The sequence below is a fragment of the Salvelinus fontinalis genome, chromosome 12, assembly GCF_029448725.1.
Source record: "Salvelinus fontinalis isolate EN_2023a chromosome 12, ASM2944872v1, whole genome shotgun sequence".
In the NCBI taxonomy this organism is placed as follows: Eukaryota; Metazoa; Chordata; class Actinopteri; order Salmoniformes; family Salmonidae; genus Salvelinus; species Salvelinus fontinalis.
The window spans coordinates 47750022-47764279 of NC_074676.1; the positions used below are offsets into that span (position 1 = coordinate 47750022).

General features: G+C 47.9%; 1 pseudogene; it reads left to right on the forward strand.

Annotated features, from left to right (window-relative positions):
* LOC129866572 (WD repeat-containing protein 18-like) overlaps window positions 1–14258 on the forward strand; it is a 110154-nt pseudogene that overhangs the window by 83161 nt on the left and 12735 nt on the right.

A 14258-nucleotide genomic window follows, 5' to 3' on the forward strand; every position in this document is an offset into this window, starting at 1 on the left:
CTTTCTCTCATCTCTCCCCCTCTTTCTCCCCCTACTCTCTTGCGTCTATTTCCTATTTCACTTGCGTTCTCTCTTTCCCCTTTTTGTCTCCCCTCTCTATCCCGCTCTCTCGCGCTTTCTCGCCCTCTCCCCCTTCCTCTCTCTCCCCTTCACCCGCTCGCTCGCTCTCTCCCCCTCGCTCTCCCCCCTTTCTCCTTCCCTCGCTCTATCCCACACTTTCTCCCCCTCTCTCTTTCCCTCTCCACCCTCTTTTTCCCTCTCCCCCATCCCTTTCTCTCCTCTCCCCAATTTCCTATTTTTCTTGCCCTCTCTTTCTCTCTCCTCTTTATCCCACTCTCTCCCCCTCACTCTTGTTCTCTCTCTCGCCCTCTCCCCTCTCTTGCCTTCTCCTCTCTCACACTCCTCTCTTCCTCTCTCCTGCTCTCCCCCTCTCTTTCTCTTCCCCTCTCTCTCCTTTTTCTCTCTCCTCTCTCCCCACCTCTTTCTCTCTCCTCTCTCCCCCCTCTCTCTGTCCCTCTCCCACTTTCTCTCTCTGTCCCTCTCACCCTCTCGCTTTTCTCTCCCCCCCTCCCTCTCTCTCGATCTCTCTCCCCCCTCCCTCTCTCTCGACCTCTCTCCCCCCTCCCTCTCTCTCGATCTCTCTCCCCTCTCTATCCCGCTCTCTCGTGCGTTCTCCCCCTCGATCGCTGTCGCTTTCTCTCACATCACTCTCCCTCCCTCATCTCTCGCCCCTCTCTCCTCTCCCCCCTCTTTCCCTCTCTCTCCTCTCCTCCTCTTTTTCTCAAACCGCTCTCCCCTCCCCTTTTTAATTTTTCTCACCCTCTCTCTCATCTCCCCTTCTTGCGTGCCCCTCTCTCTCGCCCCTCTCTCTCCTTTCTCTCTCCTCTCCCCCTCTTTCTCTCTTACCCCTCTTTCTCCCCCCCTCTTTCTCTCTCTCCCCCCTCTATCTATCTCGATCTCTCTCCCCTTCTCCTGCTCGCTCGCTCTCTCCCCCTTTCTCTCTCCCCCTCTCATTCTCCCCCCCTTTCTTTCCCTCTCCACCCTTTCTCTCTCTCCCTCCCCCACTCTCTTTCCATCTCCACCCTCTCTCTTTCCCTGTCCCGAATATCCTATTTCACTTGCCCTCTTTCTCTCCCCTCTCTATCCTGCTCTCCCCCTCGCCATCTCCCCTCTCTCGCTCTCCTCTATTTCTTTCGATCTCTCTCCCCCTCTCTCCTGCTCTCCCCCTCGCTCTCTTTCCTCTCTCTCTCTTTCTCCCTTGCTCTCTTTCCCCTCTCTCTTTCTCTCTCCCCCTCTCACCTTTTCTCTCCCCCCTCCACTTTCTCCCCTTCTCCCGCTCGCTCTCCCCCTTGCTCTCTTTACCCTCTCTCTCTCTCTCCCCTCTTTCTCTCCCCCTCTCGCTTTTTTCTCCCCCTTCACCTACTCTCCCCCCTCTCTCGCCCTCCTCTCTCCTCTCCCCCCTCTTTTCTTCACCCCCTCTCTCTCTCCTCTCCCCCTCTTGTTCTCACCCCGTCTCTCTCTCCTTTCCCCCTCTTTTTCTCACTTTCTCTCTCTCTCCTCTCCCCGTCTTGCTCTCCTGTCTCTCCCTCCCCCCTCTTTCTCTTTATCCTCTCTCTCTCCCCTCTTTCTCTCCCCCCTCTCCCCCTCTCGCGTTTTTCTCCCCCTTCACCTACTCTCCCCCTCGCCTATTCTCTCCCCTCGTTCTCTGTCCCTCTTCCACCCTCTCTCTGTCCTTTTCCCTCTCTCTCTCATTCCCACACCCCCCTCTCTCGCCCTCCTCTCTCTCTTTCTCCTCTTTCCTATTTGACTTGCCCTCTCTCCTCTCGCTTTTCTCTCTCCTCTCGCCCTCTCTCCTCTCGCTTTTCTTTTTCCCCCTCGCTCTCCCCCTTGCTCTCGTTCACCTCTTTCTCTCCCCCTCTCTTTCTCTCCCCCCTCTTTCTCTCCCCCTCTTTCTCTTCCCTTCTCTACCCCGCTCTCTCGCGCTTTCTCCCTCACGCTCGCTCTCGCTTTCTCTCACATCGCTCTCACCCACTCCCCCTTGCCTCTCTCACACGCACTCGCTCTCTCTAGCTCTCTTGCCGCTCTTTCTCACCCCTCTCTTTTGCTCTTTCCCTCACCCCCGCTCTCCTCTCCCCCCACTTTTCTTCATCCCCTCTCTCTCTCCTCTCCCCTTCTTGCTCTCCTGTCTCTCTCTCCCCCCTCTTTCTCTCCCCCTCTCTTTCTCTCCCTCACCCCCCTCTCTCTCTCCCCCTCTTTCTCTCCCTCACCCCCCCTCTCTCTCTCCCCCTCTTTCTCTCCCTCACCCCCCCCCTCTCTCTCTCCCCCTCTTTCTCTCCCTCACCCCCCCTCTCTCTCTCCCCCTCTTTCTCTCTTTCTCTCGCCCTCTCTTTCTCTCCCTCACCCCCTCTCTCTCTCGCCCCATCTTTCTCTCCCTCGCTCCCTCTACTCTCTCTCTTTCTCTCTCGCTCACAGCTGCCCCAATTGAGATTTCCCATGATGGAAATGCATTATTCAATTCCCTTGTTGGCTGAAAGACAAACAAAAATTGGGACATAAAGCTGTGATCCTTCCAAACATGAAAGTAGAACCGCAGTTTAAAAAATACTTGAGTTGGATCTGTGATTTCATGCTCAATAAGCATGGCAATTTAGCGCACCACATCAAATGTTAAAGCTTGTACAGCAGAAGGCTGAGCCTGTCCAGTGACTTCTGGTAATACAATATTCATTCTCTCGTAGCTTGTAGATTAATCTTCTTTTCTGCTGAACATGATGACAAGGTAAATAATGATCCAGCAGAAATATTGACTGCTGAATCTCACATAAGACAGGACAAGGAGACCCACCGGAAATGTAGTTTAGAAAGTAGTTTTGTTTCCTGTCTCATTGTATCATGCAGGTGCTTTCACTTTTTACCTTTTAATAAAGTATGTGTTAAAGGATTTTAATATAATTAAGTCTAATTTCAGTTTGTGACAAAACAAGCAAGTATAGTGTAGACAATCATTGTAGCATCTAAACTGCTGTGAAAAATATTTTCCATAACCAAAAATATTGTATTTTCAGCTGTTTGAAGCTGCTGTACAAAACCTAAAATAAAAGATGCAAAAACTAAAGCACGGGAAGCATAGAAATAGTGCACATCGAACAGATCTACCACTTCTTAGACCTGCTTTCAATGTGAATGACTGATCTATAACTAAAATGTATATGTGAATTTGGATGGTTCTACCCAAACAGTTACATGTTGCAGCTTTAATGTTGTATCCCTTGCCCTTGACTTTACAGGTCAGTACCTTATTCATTATGCTCAGTAATGTATTTTTGCTACACTATGCAAATGAGGACACTGATTTTAATTACATTGACTTTTTGTCAATATTGCTGTCTATCAGTGACTCGATGCCTCTTCAATCATTAATAGAAGCAAATTCTTATGTACTCCAAGTGGTTTGTCAATCAGCAAATTGGTAATGCAGCCTCTGAGATTGACCTTTGAGGTTAGCCAATGGAATTACATTTCAGGACCCCCGGAGAGATGTCTGAATGCAGCTCCTCAAAGTGACAGGCCAAAGATGAGGGGAGCGGGCTGAGTCAAACAAACGCATTTAACTGAATAGTTTTGGTTTTCCGCTTTCAGAGTGAAATGCAAGGCGGAGTTGCAGAGTGGAGATAGCTGTGCACTTCCTAAGCAGAACTCTCCTTTGAGAGGGGATTTGGTATGCCAAGCGTTTTAACGGTTAAAGGGTGCTCGCTCTGTGCCAACGTCAGGAGAGCGATAAATCAACACCCACCATGTTCTTTTTCGTTTTAACCTCCCTCCCCTGGCGTGAAATGGCTCTGGCAGCAATCTGTGTGCGCTGATGAGGTATTATAGCTCCCGTCCCTCCCTTAGTCAATTTAGATGCTGATGTAAAGATTTAAAGTGGGAGCAAAGATGAAAGCTTTGACAAACTGGTGACTATGTTCACCTCTCGTCTTCCTGTATCCACCCTGATAAGCTGAGACGACAGAGAGGTTGGCAAGGCCTGCTTTCACTACTGTAAGCATGTTACATTTTATGGTGGAGGTGTTATAATAAATAAGTGATGCTATGAATGACAGACTACTGTAAGTTTCCAGTGTTATGACAATGTGGTAGGGGTGTGAACGTTAAAATGAAATTGGGATAGTTAATGATAAGAAAAAATTCCCCCCACAAAATTTCAATCACGTTGCAGTCATCACAAAACATTATTTGCCGTATTATACCCTAACTAGACTATAGCCTATAAAGGCCTGGGCAAAGGTATGTCATTTCAATTAAACCATAGATGAGAAGGCGAACTTTAGGCTATTGAATTTGCAAGACAAGATATTGCGAGATACAGATTACCAAGACCGATCCGCACGTTTTTTTCCGTGTGCTGGCTCGCCTGCTCTTTCTGTTCGCTAATGATGCGGGTGTCTTCTTCGTCTTCTTCTTCCCAGCATTGACTGGAGTGTGGACCTCAGTTCATTGTTCAATCACCCACGTAGGTATATGCTCCTAAAAACCAATGGGGAGATGGGAGAGGCAGGACTTGCAGCCCGTCAAGTGTCAAAAATAGAACCAAGTTCTATTTTAACACCTAGGCGAGCAGGTTGGATGAAACGATTGAATAACATGTATGTGTACATTTTAATATGTAACTAAAGCGGTGTTGTCAGCATGTAACGCTCTAACTGCTGCCCCTAGCCTCCTAGCCTCCTAGCCTCCTAGCTGTTTCATTGATGATGGGCCCTGATTTACTGGTTGAGACATCGCAAGCCGAGACATTTTTAGATACTGCATTCCTTTGTGAAATACAGCTTTGATTACCAATAGATATGCCTAGTGCACGGTTCTGATTCTGTCTGTCTGGGGGCCGACTTTCCTGTGCCCTCCCCTCTCTCCGTCCCCCACTTGATCGCAATGGAACATGTGAGTATTTGTGTTCTACGAAGTATGGCAACTAATCATTTTCCTCCGTTCCAAAAATACTGAATCTTCGGAGTCGATTCCTAGCAGAATCGAATCTTGACACTCAGGAATTGGAGTCGACACCTGCAGTCGACGTGCAAGGAGTCAAAGAATACATTATTTTGCAGTCTACTATCTACCACTATGTTTTCGTCGTTAGCAGTTGGAAAATGGCAGAGAAAGGCAAGCGACAGCATCAAAGTCCTGTATGGCTTTACTTTGAGAAGTTAATTGAGAAGGTATTGAAATGCAAACTTTGTGAGGTTGAATTCCGGTATAGAAATGTGGAACAGGTGTAATGCTTAACGATCTGACAGGGACGCACCTTGAGACCCAAAGCATTGATGGCAGCAGCACAGTCGCAAAAATGGCTGTTGAATGGGAAAGAATTGGGCATACTGGAATTTACACCAGCCAAGCCCTGTAGCACAATATAGAGCTGTGCCAATGTCTGACTCACATTGTCATAAGCGTGTGCGTGTGCGCGCACATTACTGCAGTTAAACGGGAGTGTGGGAGGGAGTGCTCCCACCTTGTAACCCCCCCCCCCCCCCCCCGACTCTGGAGATTTATTGTCACATACATAGAATTCCCTAAGCTGTTTCTTTTAGGCCTCCTCCTACTGTTCCTCAGCTAACTGATCATGATTGTGACTGATGAATATTGGTCATGTGATATGTTGGGAGTTAGCACACAGGAAACAGCAGAAGAGTTGAGGGAAAATAAATACATCTTCTCTGAAGAGACTCAGTGATCTGAAATATCCGTCTGGCCCAAAACCATGGCGGCATGATAAGCATCAGTACAGGAGGAGTGGCTTGATCGAAGCCTCCGAGTCGGACGAGGCATCAGTGGGGAGTTTAATTAATGTATAAAGGTGAGGACGACCCCGGCCTGATCCACTACTGACAGTCTGAGTTGGATGCTCCTTCTAGCAGTCGCCGAATACAATCAACCGAGCAGGTTGACGTTTGTTGTCATGACTCTAGTCCTGGAGGCAGAACGGAGCAATTTCCCCTTAGATAGTCCAACTGCAAAGTTAAAAATTGTCTATTGAAAAAATGACTACAAAAATGTGCTTTTTGGTCTTAATTTAAGGTTTAGGGTTAGGCATTAGTGTTAGCAGTATGGTTAGGTTTAAAATCAAAATGTAAAATGTTACGACTTTGTGGCTGTGACAAATAGTGACCAGTGCAGAGCTGCCTCCAGAACAAGATTCACGAGGGAAAAACGCTGACCTGCATCAACCGGATATACTCTTTCTTTTCCGCTGTTCCTCGATGTCAATTTGATAAATGCATGGTACAGACAGCCATCAGTCTAGTTGTCTCCTGGTCCATTTCCTCTGAAAAGTGTCACACCTGATGTTACATGTACTTATTTTTTAATTGATATAGATTCCCTCTAGTACTGATGCTGAGCAAGTGCCCTACCTTGTGTCTGAAATGTAGATAAAGTGTGATTACCACAGAGATAAAACAATAGTGACTTACCTATACAATGATTACTGTTTTGTTATCATATCAATATTGTGTAACAGCTCTAATTATATCACATGCCTCAAAATGCCATATTTTCTTCCAATTCAGTTGAATTTGAGCACATTTCTGGAAGTGTTTGGACCTCCATATTTGTTTGCTTCTCCACACACACTCATAATTGCCATTTCAACCAGAATGAGCCGGTCAGGGTTGTTATAAATTGTGGCATTGTTTTGACAGGCCTGAAGAACTTGAGATTCAGAAACTACACTTATGAAAGGGCTTACGGAATAGCATAAATCCTGGAGCGCTTTCCATTCGGTGTTTTATCTGCCCTCCAAAGATTAGAATTACGAGCGTCAGCTTGTGTACAGTACACGCTCCCTCAACAAAATCTCCATATTCTACTCATAAATAATTTATCATCTCTACTGGTGTTTATTTTTCAGTCTATGATGCTAATTATGCAGGATCCAATTAATTAGTCCGCATGGGCACATTGAGGGAACCTTTAGTTTTTATTGAGTTAGGCTATTTGGCCATAAATGCTTTGTCTACTTGACTGCGATCATTTAACAGTGAAGCTCAGCCAACTACGCCAACACATGGCTGCCAATTTGTTCCAATAGATATTTTTTGTGCCGCGTGTTTAGGGACTTAAGAGACAGGAAGTGAATTAACATTTCAATATGCACTGACGTTTCATGCAACATGCTGTGTTCATATATCCCAGTTGAATGATTCCATTTGTTTATTTTCTACATCTGACTCTCTCTCTCATTCCTTCTCTTTCTCCCCCTCTAACCTCGGGGAATAAAATGATGATGTGATGGAGGAAGGATTTAATGCTGCCAAAAAGTTTTCATAAAGTTAGAATGGCTGACAATGTTCCAGCCGTTTTCATTCAAGCATGATTACTCCTGGGCTACAACACCCCAGGACTTATTCACAAAACGTTCAACCATTGCCTAGGCTTCATCTTGACAGACCTTTTAGATAAGTCTTCTCTTACCCTAAACCGGAGGAACAAAATAGACGTGTGTGTACAGCGTAGAGAGTACTCCACTGTGATATACAGAGCTGACTAATGTCAACCAAATAGTGAGAAAAGGGATGCTCAAAATGGATATTAATGACTTAATGAAAACAGGCGTAGGTGAAATAACTCATCTCGGCAACCCAGAACCAGATTTAGCGTGAGGCCTCCAGCCAGCTAGAACGGACAAAATAGAAGAAAACAATCTATGCCTTCAAGGACCAGTCAAGTAGATTGCACATCTATATCTTTGAGTGATATAGCCTACCGTACTACTCACAGTAGTGTGTGTATATACAGAAACTCAGAGCAAACTTTAAGTTTGCTCGGAGTTGTGTTTTTCCTATTCAACCTGTGATTTTAGAGTCGTCCTTAATATCAAATTCACATGTATTTTACACTTATAAAATATTTGTTAAGGTTACAACAAGAGAGCAAGTCTGCCATATAATTTTTCCTAGATTAGTATACCTGAAAACCAATGTGTGCATGATTCTTTTGCATTTTAGGAGAGCACAATCATTTTAGGGAGGTTACTTGGTGTTCTATGATAATAATGAATGATTGACTGTCATATATAAACCCAGTCTAGGTATATCATGCATACTACATCTGGTCCATTCTGCTGTACTGCATCTCTGTTTGATCCTTTTTTCTCTTTTGGTCTTGTGAAAAAGCCATCACCATGTAGCTAAGACCATCAGTTGGAATAAGTCTGTCAGATCCTCCATCAGATTTTGATTCCCTCCATTAGTTTCTTGTGTAATAGAGCTCGATTCGGGGCATATAGAAGATGCCTTGTTGCCCCCTGCTGAACCCCCCCCTTTTCAGCCGCCAATACCCTGGGAAATATGTTTTTATCCTGGCGGACAGATGGGCAATTCGGATGATTTGAAGGCCGCTTGTGGAAGACTGACAGTAATGGGTAAATAAAAGATCGTCCGTCGAGTTGAAGAGCACTAAAGCTCATGTAAGTGTTGGCATCATAAAAAAAGATTGAAAAGCAGTAGGCTTAGTCAGAACGTTATTCTTTCCGTTTTAAAAAGCAGTGCTCTTTGTTGCACATGAAATAATAAGCAAGGAAGGCCAGTCAAAGGGTTATAGGCCGAGTAGAGATGGCTAGTTCACGTCCTCGTTCCCCTCTCTCCACTTGTCTTTCCTCTCTTCAGGCAGGTGAGGTGTGCAGGTCAGCGGACTGCCGCTGAGGTTTCTTAGACGGACTTCAACTTTCAGGTCATAGTTCATGATGTTGCTGGATTGCTGTTTGTATGGACGTAAAATAAAACTACAGCTCCAGCTTGCTTTCCAAAGTACGTGACAGCACAAACCCATCAAAAGGAAGTACAGGAGGTTGAATCTCTGTCACCCCAGTTCCTGTAACAAGATGGTTCTCGACCGTGGTGAGTTTTTTGTTGTTGCCAAGAGCGGGAGTGTTCTCTCCCATGTTTTCCAGGTATCTCCTCAATGACATTGTTCAAAGTTGTAAAACTCGGACCATGCTCCAGTTAAGTGTGAATACGGTGGGGTGGAATGATGACGTACATAAAGACCACTTCTCCCACACTTAGTTGATTACTGGGGCCCTGAGTGTGTCATGTTCATCATCTCTCTTTCTTTACCACTCTCCCTCCTTTCTTCTGTTGTTTCTGTGCCCCTCTCGTGTTTCACTGTCTGTACAACTGGATAACCTGTACGAGCATGAGGTGTGAAATGGAAATGTGTTTTTTGCTTATCCCAACTCTCCGAGACACCCTTGAAGAGAGGGGTCACGGCCAGGAATCAGCTATGATTTACACCGACCCTGTAGCAATCAGGTTTAGGTGCCTTGCTCAAGGGTCGATTGACAGATTTTTCATCTTGTCAGCTCGGGGATTCGAACTAGTAACCTTTTGTGATTAGTAACCTTTTGGTTACAGGCCCAACACTCTATACACTAGGCTACCGTGCTCCCTCACTCCTTCTCTCCCTCCTCCCCTCCCTCTTTCTAACTACTCTTACATCTCTCACAGGTCCGGTCACCAATGCCCTCATCATCCCTGCCCCTGCCAACATGTTCCTGCCTGACAGCCGCCCGGGCATCCACCTGCCCCGCTTCAGCCGGCACCTCAACCCTCTAGTGCAGGCTGAGGGCACTGAGACTGGAGGAGTGTGCCTGTGTCTGGCCCCCCCCACACAGGTTAGTCACAGCCCCGTAGGTACCCATGTACCCCACCCAGGTTAGTCACAGCCCCGTAGGTACCCATGTACCCCACCCAGGTTAGTCACAGCCCCGTAGGTACCCATGGTCACCACCCAGGTAAGTCACAGCCCCGTAGGTACCCATGTACCCCACCCAGGTTAGTCACAGCCCCGTAGGTACCCATGTACCCCACCCAGGTTAGTCACAGCCCCGTAGGTACCCATGGTCACCACCCAGGTTAGTCACAGCCCCGTAGGTACCCATGGTCACCACCCAGGTGAGTCACAGCCCCGTAGGTACCCATGGTCACCACCCAGGTTAGTCACAGCCCCGTAGGTACCCATGGTCACCACCCAGGTTAGTCACAGCCCCGTAGGTACCCATGTACCCCACCCAGGTTAGTCACAGCCCGTAGCTACCCATGGTCACCACCCAGGTTAGTCACAGCCCCGTAGGTACCCATGTACCCCACCCAGGTTAGTCACAGCCCCGTAGGTACCCATGGTTACCACCCAGGTTAGTCACAGCCCCGTAGGTACCCATGGTCACCACCCAGGTTAGTCACAGCCCCGTAGGTACCCATGGTCACCACCCAGGTTAGTCACAGCCCCGTAGGTACCCATGTATCCCACCCAGGTTAGTCACAGCCCCGTAGGTACCCATGTTCCCCACCCAGGTTAGTCACAGCCCGTAGGTACCCATGGTTACCACCCAGGTTAGTCACAGCCCGTAGGTACCCATGGTTACCACCCAGGTTAGTCACAGCCCCGTAGGTACCCATGTACCCCACCCAGGTTAGTCACAGCCCCGTAGGTACCCATGGTCACCACCCAGGTTAGTCACAGCCCGTAGGTACCCATGTACACCACCCAGGTTAGTCACAGCCCCGTAGGTACCCATGTACCCCACCCAGGTTAGTCACAGCCCCGTAGGTATCCATGTACCCCCCCCAGGTTAGTCACAGCCCCGTAGGTACCCATGTTCCCCACCCAGGTTAGTCACAGCCCGTAGGTACCCATGGTTACCACCCAGGTTAGTCACAGCCCGTAGGTACCCATGGTTACCACCCAGGTTAGTCACAGCCCCGTAGGTACCCATGTACCCCACCCAGGTTAGTCACAGCCCCGTAGGTACCCATGGTCACCACCCAGGTTAGTCACAGCCCGTAGGTACCCATGTACACCACCCAGGTTAGTCACAGCCCCGTAGGTACCCATGTACCCCACCCAGGTTAGTCACAGCCCCGTAGGTATCCATGTACCCCCCCCAGGTTAGTCACAGCCCGTAGGTACCCATGGTCACCACCCAGGTAAGTCACAGCCCCGTAGGTACCCATGTACCCCACCCAGGTTAGTCACAGCCCCGTAGGTACCCATGTACCCCACCCAGGTTAGTCACAGCCCCGTAGGTACCCATGTACCCCACCCAGGTTAGTCACAGCCCCGTAGGTACCCATGGTCACCACCCAGGTTAGTCACAGCCCGTAGGTACCCATGGTCACCACCCAGGTTAGTCACAGCCCCGTAGGTACCCATGTACCCCACCCAGGTTAGTCACAGCCCCGTAGGTACCCATGTACCCCACCCAGGTTAGTCACAGCCCCGTAGGTACCCATGTACCCCACCCAGGTTAGTCACAGCCCGTAGGTACCCATGGTCACCACCCAGGTAAGTCACAGCTCCGTAGGTACCCATGTACCCCACCCAGGTTAGTCACAGCCCCGTAGGTACCCATGGTCACCACCCAGATTAGTCACAGCCCCGTAGGTACCCATGGTCACCACCCAGGTTAGTCACAGCCCCGTAGGTACCCATGGTCACCACCCAGGTAAGTCACAGCCCCGTAGGTACCCATGGTCACCACCCAGATTAGTCACAGCCCCGTAGGTACCCATGGTCACCACCCAGGTTAGTCACAGCCCCGTAGGTACCCATGTACCCCACCCAGGTTAGTCACAGCCCCGTAGGTACCCATGGTCACCACCCAGGTTAGTCACAGCCCCGTAGGTACCCATGGTCACCACCCAGATTAGTCACAGCCCCGTAGGTACCCATGGTCACCACCCAGATTAGTCACAGCCCCGTAGGTACCCATGTACACCACCCAGGTAAGTCACAGCCCCGTAGGTACCCATGGTCACCACCCAGATTAGTCACAGCCCCGTAGGTACCCATGTACACCACCCAGGTTAGTCACAGCCCCGTAGGTACCCATGGTCACCACCCAGGTTAGTCACAGCCCCGTAGGTACCCATGTACCCCACCCAGGTTAGTCACAGCCCCGTAGGTACCCATGGTCACCACCCAGGTTAGTCACAGCCCCGTAGGTACCCATGTACACCACCCAGGTAAGTCACAGCCCCGTAGGTACCCATGGTCACCACCCAGATTAGTCACAGCCCCGTAGGTACCCATGTACCCCACCCAGATTAGTCACAGCCCCGTAGGTGCCCATGGCCACCACCCAGGTTAGTCACAGCCCCGTAGGTACCCATGTACCCCACCCAGATTAGTCACAGCCCCGTAGGTGCCCATGGCCACCACCCAGATTAGTCACAGCCCTGTGGTACCCATGTACAACACCCAAGGCTCGTCCTAGACTTAGGTTTGCTAAGTAGCATCATGATAGGCTTATGCTCTGTTAACAAATAAGATGGCATTGAAAGGTACAGTAATGAGAAGGTCATGTCTCTAATCTGATTTTGTTGGTTGGTTGGTTATTAATAAGCAGCTGTCCCATCACTGATATCACAGGATGATGATAAGCAGTTTATTTACATACCTGGTGTCAATCCATGCCTTAAGGGGATTAGAATTGTAAGCATATGTATAATAAGAATATGTATATGCTTACTGTAGGTAACTTTCCTTCTCCCCGTAACCACCCACTCTAAATGAACGGCTGCAGTATGGTGACGAGACAGCTGTTTATGCCGCACGTAATCCTAGCAGTGTCAAAATCAATTACACGGGGCTAAATGAAATGGTAATGGAGCGGTCTCTGAGTTACCTACCACCTGCTCACTCAGTTTCTACCCTTCGCGTACCACTGTGCTGGCATAGTTATCGCTCTCCCCTTCCCTCGCTTTTTCTCTCTCTGAGGTCACTTATTTCCATAATGGCTAATCTCGGAGCTGCTGGGAATATAACTGTCGCTGAGAAATGAGCTTTTCCCCAGTGCTCCAAAAGCCAAAGAAACACAGAGAATGATTAGAAAACATATATTAATACTAATAGAAATTCCAAAAAACAATAATTCCGTCGTGCCCCCGGGGCATGGCCAACATCACAAAAATACTCTTTCTGATCGGTGCTGTGCTGTGTGCAAATGTCTCAGAGAAGGATAACATTTTAGTTGTCCTTGTTATTTTCTTCTGGAATATGTATGCATGGGTCTGTGTGAGTGCCGAATGTGCTGCTACATTGCAGAGAGTGGAGAAGTCATTCCACTGGCACACACTGTGTTTGGCGGCGGTGGCTTGCCCTCAGATGAACCAGGGCCGGTTTGGCCCAGGGAAGAGAGAAAGAAAGCCCATAGCAAGTTGGCTGCCTGGGCTGAAGGGTCAGGGGGAGGCATGGGAGATGGAGAGCCTTAGGGGCTAGGGTGGTTCCCTTGGGCTCCTCTTGTAGGGTTGGGGTATCTCCATGTAAGGCTAATTGGACAGTTCCTCTGGGGTAGGGGCACAGTACTTGGTTCAAGGGAATATTAAGCAAATGGATAGATAACCATTCCTATCGCTATTTGCGTTTTCTTTCTCTCATTGAGGAGCAGCTGAGGGAAGGTGTCAGAGGGAAGTGTGTGTGTGTGTGTGTGTGTGTATGGGGGCAGTGTTTTGTCAGCGAGCATGGGATTGACCTGCGTGTCCTCACACATTGACTGACTACAGCCTCATTCTGTGCACACAGTGTTGATAAGGGTGAGTATCGGGGATAGGTTTTTTTCCCCCCCAAACGTTTAGTTTTGAAACAGAAAAGCCAAAAACAACATACTTGTCTTGTTAGACAATATAAACAAAAAGGTAAGCATTTTTGCTATATACTTTTGTAGGGCTGCACAATATGGGCTTAAACATGTAATTACATATGTTTTTCAAATATTTGTGATTTTTCATGTGATAAAGATCTAAACACTTTGAATGAACTGCTGGAGTCATAGAAATATAATGACTTCTATTAAGAAGCAACGTGGAAAGCAGAGTAAACTATAAAAATGGATGTTACACGCGGCTGAGATGTCTTTCAAAATAATGCATGCCATATGGATATTGCACACGATTTCGATATAAATTTGATTAATTGTGCATCACTACCCTTTTGAAAGATTTTGAGCTAGCAATCATGCCTAAATATCAAGTACGCCAAAATAATAAAAAAAATGTAAGGTTATTTTAAAGTTATTACAATGATGTGAAAAAAATGAATTCCATAATGACTGGGCACTGATTTAGCTGGGATATTGTAAGGGCTATCAAATAAAGGTTTAGTGTAATACATTTTTACGTAATACAATCTCTATCATGGACTTGATCATCACATCGATGACTCGTCAAAACCACTCCCTGAGCATGCATACAGCATGCATA